Below are 15,787 nucleotides of genomic sequence, written 5' to 3' on the forward strand. Positions count from 1 at the left end.
GATCCCATTTGCCCTCTTGGCCACAAGGGCACATTGCTGTCCCATGGATGTTATCCACCAGCACTCCCAGGTCCCTCTCCACAGGGCTGCTCTCCAGCAGATCACCTCCCAGCCTGTACTGGTGCAGTTTATTATTCCTCCCCAGGTGCAGGACTCTGCATTTGTCCTTCTTGAACCTCATTTTGCTCCTCTGTGCCCAGCTCTCAGTCTGTCCAGGTCTTGCTGGATGGCCACACAGCCTTCAGCTGTATCAGCCAAGGTTCCCAGCTTGCTGTCATCAGCGAACTTGCTGAGCAGACTGTCTGCCTTTCTGTCTGTCCCCTCATCAATGTCACTGATGAAGATGTTGAACAGGACTGGATCCAGCAGTGATTCCTGGGGGACTCCACTGGTTACAGCTCTCCAGCTGGACCTGGCACCATTGATCATCTCTCTTTAACTCTATCTTGTAACCAGTTCCTAATCCACCTCACTGTCTGCTCTTCCATCCCACACTTCCTAAGCTTGCTCACTAGGATGTCATGGGAGACAGTGTCAAAGGCCTTGCTAAGGTCAAGGTAGACTATATCCACTGGTCTCCCTGAATCTACTCATTCAGTTACGGCAGCAGAGAATGCTATCAGCTTAGTCAAGCATGACTGTCCCTTGGTAAAGCCATGCTGACTACTCCTAATAACCTTCTTCTCTTCCAGTTTTATCCTGCTGCTGAGAACCTTGAATAAGACAAATCCCAGTTAAGTTGAAGAGTGTCTGTCTACAGCCAGGCCACTTTGCCTGAAAACAAAAGTGATTCCTCAGGGTTACTGACTGGCAAAACAGGAAAATTACATTAAAACTGTGAAGCAAGCAAAAATTTGGAGTAATTCCTGCAAAGGAAAAAAAAAATCAGATCTGGTGGTTCTATATTTGTTGTTCTGATTGACTTACAAACTTAACTGCATCTGTGTTACTCTAATTAAGCAGCTCAGCGCTTCTGTAGCGTCATAGTGAGCATCTTGTCATGAAGTCAAACTCTGGAAAATAGTTTGAAGGCTCCTGAGACCAAAAACCTGTATTTTTATTGCTGTTGGCTGCTGATGTTTGTGGAAGTTGGAGCAGTGACCTGATAATTTGCCAATCACCGTGAATCGTGCGCTGTTGAACTTCTGGGTGTCCCCGGTGAAATCCCTGCTGCTTTGGATGCTTTGGGACACACAGCTGAGCTTCTGAAGTTTATAGGGAGTTGTGATGGATGCAGGAAGCTGGCACTGCTGGCTTTCAAACAGAGGGAACTATCTTTAGTGCAGAAAGCTGAACTTCTTGCTTTTTGTATGAGCTAGAGCCTGCGAGGACTAAGCCGATTTAACTGAGCCAGCTTGCGGCGTTTGTTTGTTTTTAAGCAGAGCTGGCCAGAAGACAGAGGTCCTGTAATACTACTGTGGAGAGGCCTTGGGTTTTCTTACCTTCCACTGTGAAATCCTGGGAAACATTTGTGGGTTTTTTCCTGAATTAAAACCTGTTGAGAGACAGAAATTCATCCACTCTAGACAAGAAACACCTGTGGAAGACCCACCAGGCGCTGCTGCTGGAGATGCTGACCCGAAAGCCTGTTCATTGGAGATGATGTAGTCTGTGCTAGTTTGAACCCAAACCATCACATAGTTCCACCAAAATAAGCTGGTTTCAACAGATCAGTGCTCATGGCATCTTTTTTTGATTTCTCTTTTCAGCCCATAGGAGGGATCAGAGATATTTCTGACCTGCCTGAAGCAGAGAAGGACATGCCCATGTGAAGCCCGTTCCCAGTGCAAGGAGGCTGGAGAGAGGCTAAAGGTGAGAAAGAGACTCCTCTTGGCAAAAGCACTAGGAAGCAGGTAGGGCTGTGTAAGCCTGGAGGTGTATTTAATGAGATTAAAGTTCCCTAGTCACTCTCTCTTGCTTTCTTCCAGTTCTAATTAACTTCCACTTGAACTCCCCTCCCAAGCTGCCAACCTTGCCAGAGGTGTTGGGGATGCCTGTGGGAACACAGTCAGGCTGGAGACATGGCTGCACCCCTACAGCATCCAGGGCTGACAGTATGAGCCTATGGGGTGTCCAGAGGCAGGTCAGTTGATGTGATGGGGTCCTTTTCTCCCAGTGGGACCCTGCAGTGCCCCAGGGACACAGAGTACACAGTATAGGAGTGTAACAGGGGACCAAGCAAGGGTACAAAAACCATAGAATCGCAGAACAGAGCCCTAGAATTGTTTTGGTTGGAAGAGATTTCTCAGATCAAGTACAACCCAGCACTGCCAGGTCACCACTAAAGCAGGTCCCTCAGCACCACATCTCCACATCTTTTAAATCTCTCCAGGGATGGGGACTCCACACCCTTCCTAGGCAGCCTGTGCCAGGACTTGACGACCATTTCCTTAAAGAAATGTTTCCTGATACCCAACCTAAACCCCCCCTAGTGCAACGTGAGGCCATTTCCTCTTGTCCTGTCACTTGTTCCTTGGGAGAAAAGACTAACCCCAATCTCACTCCAGCCTCCTTTGAGGGAGTGGAGAGCAAGAAGCTCTCCCCTCAGTCTCCTTTTCTCTAGGCTAAACAAGCCCAGTCTCGACAATTAGTCCTCACAGGACTTGCTCTTCTGACCCTTCACCAGCCTTGATGCCCTCTGTGTGTGCTCCAGGAATGAGACATGGAGGAATTTCAGAGCTGAAGCACCTGCTCTCCTGCCTGGGGCTAGTTTCATCAGAAATCAGGATTCTAGTTTCTCTGCACCACTTGGTCTTCAGTTCCTCCCCTTTTTATTCCTCCATTAAGAAGTTATGATGAGGCTTCTGACCTATCTCTGAGACCTTCTGTCATAAGTAGAGGATTACTTCTGTCAGCAGGGATGCTGTTCATGTTCTCATCCTGTGTGGTGTGGATGCCCAGGGGTGGTGGGCATGGAGAGCTCTAGCAGTGCAGGGCTATTCACTCTGCCGGGCTGTGCCAGGGCTGGAGGAGCAGCTGTCTCCTCTCCTGATGGCAATACAGGCAGAGCCCTGGAGCAGAGGAAAAAGCAGCAGTGCCCTCTTGTTGGAGGGGATTTGCTTCGTGTGGCAAATGCAAGAGATGGGACAATGAAAGAGAAATCACTTAAACACTCATCCCCCTTGCAGAGGAGTGGACGCTGGGGATCATCTAGCCTACCCCAGCCTGTTAAAGCAGAGTCACCCAGAGCAGGCTGCCCAGGATCACATCCAGGCAGGTTTGGAGTCTCTCCAGAGAAGGACATTCCACAGTTTCTGGGCAGCCTGCCCTGTCACCCTCCTAGTAAAGAAGTTTTTCTTTATCCATTTATTCTCCATTCCCTCCCAGTTGCCCAAGACAGAGGAGAGGTCATTGCTGCCCCCTGCCCAGCCACCTGCCCTCTCCCCAGCAAACCCATCATTGCAGTGCATGGGCAGCACGCTGAGCTGGGGGCCACCTGCTCACCCTGTGGAGTCTTCCCAGCTGCTTGGTCCCTAAACCCCTTAGGAAAGCTGGGCTCTGCACAGCACCCAGCACTGTGAGGCCATGGCTCAGGATCAAGCCCCTGGCATGCAAAAACCCTTGGGAGTGGTTCAAAAAACTCTGCTGCAGCTATTGCAGTTGCCTGCCAGGTACCCTGCCTGTGCCTTGGCTGCCCACCCAGCACCAGCACCGTGGGGTCTGCACCAGCAGACAGACTGTGTCAGCATGGCAGATACCTTCCACTGAACCTAGAGGCACCTGGATGCCACAGACCTCCTCCACGAGCAGAGGCTGTCCTCAGGACCCCCAGTGCCAAGAGATGCTTTCCCCACAGCCTGGCTGCTCCTGGTACCGCTGAAGGAGAAGCCATCACCAAAAAGGATATTTTTTTACCATCACCTTGGTAAAACCTAAAGGCTAAAAGTCCCTTGGCAGACAGAGAGCTATTCTTCTCTTTCTGATGAAGAAACTATTTCCTCATACATCTGGTTCATATTTTTCTTTAGGGTTCTGCCAGAAACAATTCTGAAAACAAAACGCAGAGCCCAGCCGAGCGAGTGTATACATTCCTGAAGGATTCCTTCACCACTCCTCTCCAACCCAAACCTACCAGTCCCCCTCACAAACTTCTCTTCAAATTACTCCCCTCTCCCCACCTCCCCTCCACTACCACCACTTTTCATTTCTTTTTAATTAGTTTTCTTTTTGATATGTGAAAGCATATGGCCTGATTAGCTCTGGAACACTGCTGCCTGCATGGTATAAAATGATCTACATTTAGAAAATAATTACACTGAATAGGAGGAGAAAAATATTTCATCACAGAAAATGTCTTTTTTTTTTTTTTTAATATAGATGTGTATATAGAGAGAGGGTTTTGGTTTTCTTTCTTTCCCTCTCCCCTTTCTAATTGTTTAAGCCAATTATCTCTCCGGTCAGATTTGTCTGGAAAGCCTTATTAATGACTGCGTGACACCAGCCTCGTGCTGGGGCCTTGCAGCTCAGAGAGGTTGGCTTTTCCTTCCAAATCCAGGTTTTGGGATTAGAAGAGGGGAAGAAGTGGTGAGTGGTGTTTGAGCCAGCCTTCGGCTGCACGCATCCTGCTTTTGGTCCGCTGCTGCTGCTGCTGCTGCTGCTGCTGCACATATGTGGGCAAGTGGCCAGGGTGGGTTTTTTTTGCTTTTGTGAAGCTGAGTGGGTAGGGCTGGGGAAAAACAACAACAAAACCCCCAAAAAACCAAACCTAAGAATAAGAATAAAAGACAAGGGAGAAAGGGAGAGCGATATCCCAGTCCCCTGAAGCCCTGTTAATTGGGAGGGAGGGGATGGGAAGTCACGGGTGGGTGCACCCAAAGGCTGCCTGTACCACCTGTGAGATGGATGATACCCACGGTGTTGTCATAGCACCAAACTCCTGCTCCCGTGCCTGCTGCCGAGGAAGCAGAGCAGCTGAAAGCCATTGGCTTCACCTAATTGGGAACAGAGGCGCTACCTCAGGAAAGAAAAGAAATGTGTAGCCCCAAATTATTTATGTTCCTAGTGAGAGCAGAGCAATTGCTGCTTGACAGCCAGCCTCTGCTCCCTCACCAAGGTACCCAAGCGATGCCTGAGCTGGAACACCACGTGTTTTTGCAGGCAGTGCTGTGGAAATATTTGCAAACACTGTATTGAGAGAGGGTTGTGCTGTTGTTAGTCTGTCCTTTATGCAGAGAAAAAGACATCAGGGGTGGGAGTAGGAGAGTAGGACCCCTCTTTATCTTCCCCACAAAGATCCCCAGGCTTTTCAGCTCTAGTTTAGTGAGGTGGTGGTGTCAGGGGTGGATGGCAGAGGGTGAGTAGTGGTGTCTGGGAGGTGACCTGCAAACCACTCAGCATGTCTTGATGTACTTTTTAACCTGCTATCGATGTTTATTCCAATGCCTGTGTGGGTGCAGGGAGCCCTGCTTGCAGCAGAAGGAGAGGGGGGGCTTTGGCTCTGAGGAGGAGGACCCCTCAGTCTGGATGCCATGTGAAGGGTTGAGAGGAGGGATGCAGTTCCTGGCAGGGTTATGAACCAGAGCCTGCTGCTTTCCCTGCAGAGAGTTGCTTGCTTTCACTCCAGTAATTGCTGCCTGCTTGGAAATGCTCCTGCTAAAAGACCAAAATGACTGATTACAAAAATTGGAAAGGATTAAAATCTCTAAAACAATGCAAAGGGAAGAAAACAGATGAGCTAGCGAGGGAATAGGCTTATCACTTCTTGAGCAAACAAACAAGTGAAAGCTCATTTTCTGAGCCAGCAAATGAATGATTAATGAACCAACCCACGATTAACCCTTCCTCTTGAGCTCACCTACTCCGGGTAACCGCTTTGCACAGCGGCTGCTCTGTTTCACGTTGGAATAAAGACACCATTAGGCTGTCATAAATCTGCTGCTCAGGTTGCATTTCAAAGGGCTTCGACCTAGCAGGTAGAAGCGGGGAAGGAAGAAAACAGGGTTTAAAGATGGTTCCAGCTGCACACCACTTGGGATGCAGCGTTGTTTCAAGAGCCACTGGTTTGTGTGTGTGTGTCCCAGCCTGGCTACAAACAAACCTCCTTTGACAAGGGCACAACAGATTTTAAAGTATGAACTTGTCTTTTAGCTGCATTTTGTTAAATGATTAATTTGCCTTATATTAACTTAAAATGAGCTCATTAAAAGAGTTCTTTTTTTTTTCTTTATTTGAAAGCACTGCTCATTATACTATCATTTTAAGTAATTAAATCAGAATAAATGGCTCTGTGAAGCTATTTTAATGTAACATCTAATTATATCTGACCTAGACGCTGAACTATAATCATTAACTACATGAACTGTGTAATGTTCCACAGACTCTTTAATAATTTATACAGGCTGGATTCAGCTGCGTGGAGTTGTAAGCTGAAGCCCTGAGATGCCATGCACCTGTATTGGGTGCTGGACAGCTGATGGAATTTTGCTTGTCAAGCTCTTTTTAGCCTTGACTTGGCTCCAGGGGGTTTTGCCTGTAGAGCTGTGCTGGCTGCAGGATTGGCCTGACCTGGCTGGAGTTGCTGCTGCTTTACTGTGTGTGTGGAGATGACCTGGCTGGAGTTGCTGCTTCTTTATTGTGTGTGTGGAGATGACCTGGCTGGAGTTGCTGCTTCTTTATTGTGTGTGTGGAGATGACCTGGCTGGAGTTGCTGCTTCTTTATTGTGTGTGTGGAGATGGAACATGTATGTCTTGGTCATGTGTGTGCCTTGGGCACATATGTGATGTGAGTTTTTCTTCTGCAGGATGCTAGTCAAGGCAACGTGTTTATACCACATGTATTTAAAGTGTGCCAGGTTATAACTTCAGTGTTTTCACAAGGTGGCCAGGCTCAGTTGTGAGAAGCTTTGCTTTTGCTGCACTAAACTGTGGACTCGCTGTTTGCTTCCCATGAAGGCTGAGTCTGTGCTTCCATTGTAACCAAATTTTTCTCTGCTCTGTTTGCATATAGCTCCCAGATTTGTTTTTTCCTGAAAGACTTGCTCAAGTTAGATTCACTCCTGAAAAATCAGCTTGTCTGCTGAAGGACAAATTGCCGTGCCAGATTTCTAACCTTCCCCTGACTCGGAGAGCAAAGAGAGGGGCTGGCTGTTGCCATTGCAGTAGCTGGTCCATCCATCTTCTGCACAACACGGATGGGCTGGGTGCCTGGTTGGGAGGCAACAGAAGTACCACGTTGTGGCCTATCCAAAAATTGCTGGTGCCACCTATTGGTGGAAATCTGCAGATTAAGACGTGATTAATGTGCAATTATTACGCCCTCTGCTTATCAGTCCTCCTCTGACAGGTGGGTCAAACCAGCCCTACTGTTAGTGTTGCTCCCGGTTACCCTTGGCAAGCGCTGTTTGCATTCCTCCTGTACCTTGGGCGTGATTTGCAAACAAGCGGCTTTGCTGCGGGCGAGCAGCAGCTGGTGGACAAGTGTAGCCTTGGGACATGTGTGTGTGAAGAGGGCAGGTGGAGCTGCTCCTCACAGCAGGGCAGGGCAGACCTAAAAGCCAAGCTTGTGTAAATGGTGCTGCTGGGTGTGTTGATCCAGCTTAGGAAAGGTGTTGAGCATTCCTATTGCTGCAGCCTGCGGCTGGGGTGAGGACAGGAGAAGCAGTGTGGAACTTAGGGGTGGTGATGCAGCACTGCTGTGGGCACCTGGAGAAGAGGAGGCTAGGGGCAGACCTCATTGCTGTCTACAACTACCTGAAGGGTTGGTCTCTTCTCCCAGGCAACCAGCAACAGAACAAGGGGACACAGTCTCAAGTTGTGCTGGGGGAGGTCTAGGCTGGATGTTAGGAGGGAGTTGTTGTCAGAGACAGTGATTGGCATTGGAATGGGCTGCCCAGGGAGGTGATGGAGTCACTGCCCCCGCAGGTGTTCAAGCAAAGCCTGTCTGAGGCACTTAGTGCCATGGTCTGGTTGATTGGACAGGGCTGGGTGCTAGGTTGGACTGGATGACCTTGGAGGTCTCTTCCAACCTGGTTGATTCTATGATAATGTGATTCTGTGACCTCCAGATGGAGGCCCACATGTTGGGCATGGAGATGGATAATTTTGCCAAGCAAAAGAGACGTGGGAATGGATGCAAAGGAATGGATTTTTCCAGCCTCAGGGGATTTTCCAGGAGGGTTAATTCTCTGCCTAGCGTCCTGCTTCCTGCTGCCTTGTTGCAGGAGACCTTTAGCCAAGCCCTGATAGGCAACAAAAAGCCCTTCTGGCCTCCTGCCTGGTGTGCTTAAGCAGTTTTATAGCTGTCATATAGAACAGCCCTATATTAGCATCAGGTTTAATACTCCCGGGAAGCATCCAGCCACAGCACTGACATCATGGACTAAAGGCTCCAAAGGTTCACTTGCTTAAGTGGCTATTTGTAATAGAGTCTTTTAATAAAATCTCATTAAAGGAGAGCTCCTGACCGAGCCTAGTTCCTGAGATTGCTGGAACAGAGCATCAAAGGCCAACCTTGTGAGCTGCTTTAAGAGGCATGGGGGAGAAAAAGGGCCCCTGAAAGGACCTGGTTAGAGCTGGAGAGAAGTGCCTGGCACTTGTTCATGCTGCTCTTGTCTGTACCCAGAGGAGTAAAAGGTCTCTGTAGAAAGCAGAGCAGAGATTGAGCAGTGCAGAGGGAAAGGGCAAGAGGTGCTGCTGGCTGTTGCATGGGGACCACCTTGCCCAGGAAGGACTGATGGGAGTCAAGAAGGGCTCAAACTCCTCTCCAATTTTTCTTCCCCACCACAAGGTCCTAAATGCTGATCAGTCTCAGCCCCTAAGCAAGGGGCAAAGGCTACATGGCTGCTCCTGAGTTAAGATGCTGGGAGGATGATGCTCCCAGGGCTTCCTTTACATTTTCTGTCTCAGTTTGGCTGAACTTCTTTTTTTTTTTTAACTGCATGATTGAAGAATAATCTGAATTCCAGGGAAGAGTTTTCTAAATGCTTGTCTCCTCTGTAATTTTTCTGTCATGCCATAGAGAGGAGCTGCATGAAAGACTACAGCAAAGAAATTAGTCTCTACTTCAATCCCAGTTTTTTTTTGTTCAGGTGGGTTGTGGTCTTTTTTTTTTTTCCTCTTTTTCCTTTTTTTTTTAATACTTAAAAAAATCACTCTTTGATGTGAAAATTGTATGCACTTAGGGATATGCTAATATGAAAATGATTGGAGGAACGTTGAGCATGGAGAACAGCTCATTTCCAGGCACTCTCCTTCACCACCTGCATCTCCAACAACCTCAGTCCCATCTTTCCATACGCAGCTCACCATCTACAACCGTGCTATTTGTGTGGAAAAAGCATCAGTAAGTTTGCAGATGACACCAAGCTAGGAGCAGCTGTGGAGCTGTTGGAGGGTAGGAGAGCCCTGCAGAGGGACCTGGCCAGGCTGGATGGGTGGGCAGAGGCCAATGGGATGCGATTGAACAAGGCCAAGTGCAGGGTTCTACACTTTGGCCACAACAACCCCAAGCTGTTCTACAGGCTGGGGACAGAGTGGCTAAGAGCAGCCAGGAAGAAAGGGACCTGGGGGTGCTGGTAGAGAGTAGCTGAAGATGAGGCAGCAGTGTGCCCAGGTGGGCAGCAGAGCCAATGGCATCCTGGCCTGGATCAGGAACAGTGTGGCCAGCAGGACAAGGGAGGTTATTCTGCCCCTCTACTCAGCACTGCTCAGGCCACACCTTGAGTCCTGTGTCCAGTTCTGGGCTCCTCAGTTCAAGAGAAATGTTGAGATACTGGAACATGCCTAGAGAAGGGCAAGAAAGCTGGTGAGGGGCCTGGAGCACAGCCCTGTGAGAAGGGGCTGAGGGAGCTGGGGGGGTGCAGCCTGGAGAAGGGGAGGCTCAGGGCAGAGCTCATTGCTGTCTACAACTACCTGAAGGGAGACTGTAGCCAGCTGGGGTTGCCCTTTTCTGCCAGGCAACCAGCAACAGAACAAGGGGACGCAGTCTCAAGTTGTGCCAGTGAGGTCTAGGCTGGATGTTAGGAGGAAGTTGTTGGTAGAGAGAGTGATTGGCATTGGAATGGGCTGCCCAGGGAGGTGGTGGAGTCACTGTCCCTGGAAGTGTTCAAGAGGAGACTGGATGAGGCACTTAGTGCCATGGTCTCGTTGATTGGCCAGGGCTGGGTCTAGGTTGGACTGGATAATCTTGGAGGTCTCTTCCAACCTGGTTGATTCTATGATTCAAGGCAGGTTCACCTAGAGAAGGTCACACAGAAAAAAACATCCATGTGGGTTTGTGCACTCAGTCCAGATAGAGCTTAAAGCTTTTCATCTGATCTTCCTGATCTGTAGTGCTAGAAGTGGTCCCCAGACCCTCTCCTGCTTTTAGGCTTTACACAGATGAAAAACTTGCTGCTGGCTGAATGAAAACTGCCTGTGCTGGCCACTGGTTTTTGAGAGGATGCAGCATGTTCCTGTTGTCTGCTTTCAGAGATGTTTTGCCTGTAGTTCTTCACATATGTGAAATGAGATAAGCCAGGGGAAAAAAAAGAGGATAGTTGTGAAGTAGCAGCCGGGATTGTATCTTTGTATTTTCTTTCCTTGCTGGCTTCAAAAGCAGAATCTGGAGTCAACAAAGGCAGAACTGGTATCATCACAGCTAAGGATGAGTTTGTTTGGAGCAGGTGCCCTGCTGCGTGCCCAGTGTGCTGCAGAGATAGGAATTGCTCTTGCAGAAAGCCTGAAAAGCAGGAGATGTGTTTTGTCTGTGAAGCGGCATGATGGCTCCTGAGTGCTGAGCTTTAACGTGCCTCTGCTGTAATATTCTGCTCCTCTAGTGCCCTGATTGCTTCTGGTGTGTTAGTGCTGGTGGCACTGCTGGCTGATGCCAGGGCAGCAGCTCCTCATGTAGTGGGGTTTGGTGACATCTGCACAGCAAATGCAGTTCCTGTTCAGCAGCCAACATGATGGTAAACTTTAAACTCTCAGCGAGCAGCTTCTGCCTGTGCTCGCAGTCTGAAATGGGCAGAGAAGGCAGCTTTTCGCTGGTTAGCTCCAGTTCCCACATTGGGGCATAGCCTGCCTTGCTTTATTAGTGCATTTCCAGGTGGTATTCTTGATAGGTAATATGGCTTTGAGCTGTCAGCTAAGGCAGAGGCTGCTGGCACAGCAGTAGCTTGTGCTGCTATCCTGGGATTGAGCTTTCCCACCGTGGCTCACCCCACAGAGAGCTCTTCTGCAAGCTACCATCTTCCTGAGATGCCCTTCTAGAACGTGGGTGGGATCAGCAGTCTCTAGTACATCTGAGTTTGCTGGAAATCCTTGCCCTTGCATTGTCTCTCCCTTTCTGTCAGGGTCTGAAGGAAGGGGGAAATGATTTTTTTTGTGTGTGTCTTCCTTTTCCTGTTTGTTTCTCCAAATGACCACCTGTTGAATCACAGGTAGCCCTGCTGGAGAGCAAAAAGCCACCTCGAAACTAGCCTGATAAATTGAGCTTCCAACTGCTTTGTAGGACTACTTCCAATCCATTAGATGCATTAATCAATTAAATCCATTTTGATTTTGAGGGATGCCAGAGTTTGCACCCAAGTTCCATGGAAACTCGCCCATCCCATGTCACACCTGTTGCTTTTACTTGTGTCTTACTTAGAATCATAGAATCAACCAGGTTGGAAGAGACCTCCAGGATCATCCAGGCCAACCTAGCACCCAACACTATCCAATCAACCAGACCATGGCACTAAGTGCCTCATCCAGGCTTTTCTTCAACACCTCCAGGGATGGTGACTCCACCACCTCCCTGGGCAGCCCATTCCAATGCCAATCACTCTCTCTGACAACAACTTCCTCCTAACATCCAGCCTAGACTTCCCCCAGCACAACTTGAGGCTGTGTCCCCTTGTTCTGTTGCTGGTTGTCTGGCAGAAGAGACCAAACTCCACCTGGCTACAACCTCCCTTCAGGTAGTTGTAGACAGCAATGAGGTCACCTCTGAGCCTTCTCTTCTGCAGGCTGCACACCCCCAGCTCCTTCAGCCTCTCCTCATAGGGTTTGTGTTCCAGGCCCCTCACCAGCTTTGACCTGCACAGGGATACCCCAAGGGATGTCCACTTAGTTCCAGATTTTTTTTTTCCCTAATTGAAAGAGGTATCAAAAATGCCCATGAAATGTTGAATGTGCATCACAAGAAGGGTACCAGGTATGGCAGTGAAACCCCAAGCACAAGACACAGGCAGGCACGTGCACTTATCGCACTTGCTCAAAGCAGAGCCGCTGGTGAGCGCTGCAGGATGGGTGACTGATGCTCAGAGCTACATTACACAGTCCAGCAAAAGCTGAAATCCAATATTTTGGGGTGGAGACACTCTCCACGCCTGGTTTCCATCGGAAACTTGCTCCAGGCTCGTTTTGTTTCTGGCAGGAGCACAGTGGGCTCTCTGTTTGCTCGGGCTCTGGTCCTGCGGTACGGTTCAGATCCTTAGCCTGCAGCTTGGGTTTTGGTTGGCATCAGTGTTAAACACATCATTTGCTCTAAAGCTTGTGTGCAGGTTTGAGGGCTTGGCTACAGGCACCAATTTTCTGCTTCCAGTCATAGAATCATAGAATAGTCTAGGTTGGAAGGGACCTCAGTGATCATCCAGTTCCAACCCCCTGCTGTAAGGCAGGGACACCTCCCAGTAGAAGAGGTCACTCAAGGACTCATCCAACCTGGCCTTAAACACCTCCAAGGAGGAAGCACTCACAACCTCCCTGGGCAACCTGTATCTCACCACCCTCACTGTAAAGAACTTCCTCCTAGCATCCAGTTTCAATCTCCCCTCTGCTGGTTTAAACCCATTACCCCTCATCCTGTCATTACAAGACCTTGTCAATAGTCCCTCCCTTCCTGTAGCCCCCTTCAGATACTGGAAGGTCACTATAAGGTCTCCTCCTCTTCTCCAGGCTGAAGAGCCCCAACTGTCATTGCCTGTCCTCATAGCAGAGCTGCTGTAGCCCACTGAGCATCTTTGTGGACTCCTCTGGACTGGCTCCAACAGTTCCATGTCCCTCTTGTGCTGGGGGCTCCAGAACTGTACAGAGTACTCCAGGTGGGGAAGTCCTAAATTTAAATCACTTGGTGGCAACATTTTAACCTTTCCAATGGGCAGAGGCAGACTGGCAGGTGAATTTTCCCTGCTAGCAAGGCCAGCTTTGAACAAGAGGTTTTTGAGTGTATTTTATTTTTGAGGGGGTAGTGTGTGTGACAAATAACATCTTAATGTAAAGCACTGGAGAAACAGACTGAATCTATGAAGCTTTATCATGAATACATCAGTTAAAGCAAGCTTTGACTTCCCTTAAATGTGTCATAGACACATAGAACTGTATGGGTGGTTTGGAAAGGTTTGTGTAAGCAGTTTTGATCCTGGGATGCTTGGGCTTCACCTGGGAATGGAGATATTCTGGCTCCAGAGAGCTGTTAGAGGAGAGCTATTTTCAACGTGGGTGTGTTGTGAATGTGTTTAAAACTGTAGGTCCTTGGAGCCTGCTACCTGCGCAGCGATGAATCAGAAGGAATAAATGCGAGCGTCCAGAAGAACAAAAGGAACATTAAACAGAGAATGCCCTCTTTGCTGGGAGACAGCAAACTTTCAGAGTCCATAAATAAAACCTCCTCCTCTAATAAATGTTCCAGAGATAACTGGAAAAAATATGGAAATGGTCACTGGGTTGTAGGGGAGCATATTGCAACTCTGCCTAGTGGAAGGGCTTGAAGCCTCTGCAGTTGAGTTGATTCATAGCCCTTTGTAATGTGCCGGTTATCCCCGATCGCAGCAGGTTTCGTGCACAAGTACTACACTATGTCAATGTCTAGTTAATATTTTAAGGAGAATGGAGAACAACCAGATTGTAGTTTGATGGGGGTTCTTTTCTCTTTTTTTCCCTCTTTTTTTTTCTCTTTTCTCCCCTCTTCTTTCTTTTCTCCCCTCTTTCTTCTTTCTTTTCTCCCCTCTTCCTTCTTTCTTTTCTCCCCTCTTTTGTCTTTCTTTTCTCCCCTCTTTCTTCTTTCTTTTCTCCCCTCTTTCATCTTTCTTTTCTCCCCTCTTTCGTCTTTCTTCTCTCCCCTCTTCTCTCCCCTCTTCTCTCCCCTCTTCTCTCCCCTCTTCTCTCCCCTCTTCTCTCCCCTCTTCTCTCCCCTCTTCTCTCCCCTCTTCTCTCCCCTCTTCTCTCCCCTCTTCTCTCCCCTCTTCTCTCCCCTCTTCTCTCCCCTCTTCTCTCCCCTCTTCTCTCCCCTCTTCTCTCCCCTCTTCTCTCCCCTCTTCTCTCCCCTCTTCTCTCCCCTCTTCTCTCCCCTCTTCTCTCCCCTCTTCTCTCCCCTCTTCTCTCCCCTCTTCTCTCCCCTCTTCTCTCTTCCCTTTCCCTTTTTCTTTCCCTTCTTTTTTTCTCTTTCTCTTTTTTTTTTGGCTTTTTTCCCCCCTTCATCTTCTTTCTTGTTTTTCTAGAAATAGGCTACTGATTGGAGTAAAAACCTGGACAGAAAGGACTGCTCGATGTGCTAATCGCCTAAGATACAACTTCCTTTGAACTCATCAGGAAGAGAAGAAGCAGGAGATGAGTCACTGCCCAGCAGCACGGGTGGTGAATGGATGGTCTGAACCTGTGCCAGGATGGAGCAAACAATAGGAGGATCCCACGGGGCTGCAGGTAGGCTGCTGAGCCAAACTGGTGCAAACTGCCTGTGTTTATGCTGCTTGGTGTAGCTCTGCTCTGTGCATAGAAAACATAAAGGTTTGTTTTGTACATCCTTTTTATCTTGGGAGATTCTTCTTATCTCATCATGGCATCCTGGCCTGCATCAGGAACAGTGTGGTCAGTAGGACAAGGGAGGTTATTCTTCCCCTGTACTCAGCACTGGTCAGGCCACACCTTGAGTACTGTGTTCATTTCTGGGGTCCTCGATTCAAGAGAGATGCTGAGATGTTGGAACGTGTTCAGAGAAGGGAAACAAAGCTGATGAGAGGCCTGGAGCACAGCCCTGTGAGGAGAAAAGGCTGAGGGAGCTGGGGGTGTGCAGCCTGGAGAAGAGGAGGCTCAAGGCAGACCTCATTGCTGTCTACAACTACCTGAAGGGAGGCTGTAGCCAGCTGGGGTTGGTCTCTTCTGCCAGGCAACCAGCAACAGAACAAGGGGACACAGTCTCAAGTTGTGCTGGGGGAGGTCTAGGCTGTATGTCAGGAGGAAGTTGTTGTCAGAGAGAGTGATTGGCATTGGAATGGGATGCCCAGGGAGGTGGTGGCATCGCCATCCCTGGATGTGTTCAAGAGGAGCCTGGATGAGGCACTTAGTGCCATGGTCTAGTTGATTGGACAGGGCTGGGTGCTAGGATGGACTGGATGATCCTGGGGGTCTCTTCCAACCTGCTTGATTCTGTGATCTTTCTGCTTGTAAGCAACACAACCTCCATTCCTGTGTTTCACACAAACCCAAGAATCCTTGCAGTGTCTCTGGGATGGGTTTTAACAGCCTTTTTTCACCCAGACCATGCTGAGATGGTCAGGTGTACTCTGATCCCTTCACAGTCCTCCTGTTCACTCAGAATCCTTCCTGCTCACAAGTGACCATGTGCAGTGTTGGTGTCAGCCTGGACCAGGCGCCTGGCTCTGTCGATGAGAGACACAGACGCTGCTTATCTGCTTTTCCATCCCAAGTCTGCCAGAAGTCCCGTGGGCTGGCTGATGGTGGGGAGGAAGGATATGTGTGGGGTGTTTTGTGTTGTTTGGGTTCTTTTTATGCTGAGCTGATGGAAAGAAGGCTAAAATTGGTGTATGGTCTGTGTTGTCGTCCAGGAGGATATCCTGTCAGTAATCCATATCTGTTCTGGCCCCTTGTG

General features: G+C 48.9%; 1 long non-coding RNA gene across 1 annotated transcript in view; it reads left to right on the top strand.

The window, feature by feature from the left end:
• LOC135182193 (uncharacterized) overlaps positions 1-14,699 on the top strand; it is a 55,658-nt gene extending 40,959 nt beyond the window's left edge. Inside the window, exons 3-4 of the long non-coding RNA XR_010305086.1 lie at positions 1,710-1,812; positions 14,400-14,699. This is a non-coding gene — a long non-coding RNA (uncharacterized LOC135182193). The remainder of the gene's footprint in view (positions 1-1,709; positions 1,813-14,399) is intronic.
• The last annotated feature ends 1,088 nt before the right edge of the window (positions 14,700-15,787 follow it).

The sequence above is a fragment of the Pogoniulus pusillus genome, chromosome 16 (genome assembly GCF_015220805.1).
Source record: "Pogoniulus pusillus isolate bPogPus1 chromosome 16, bPogPus1.pri, whole genome shotgun sequence".
Lineage (NCBI taxonomy): Eukaryota > Metazoa > Chordata > Aves > Piciformes > Lybiidae > Pogoniulus > Pogoniulus pusillus.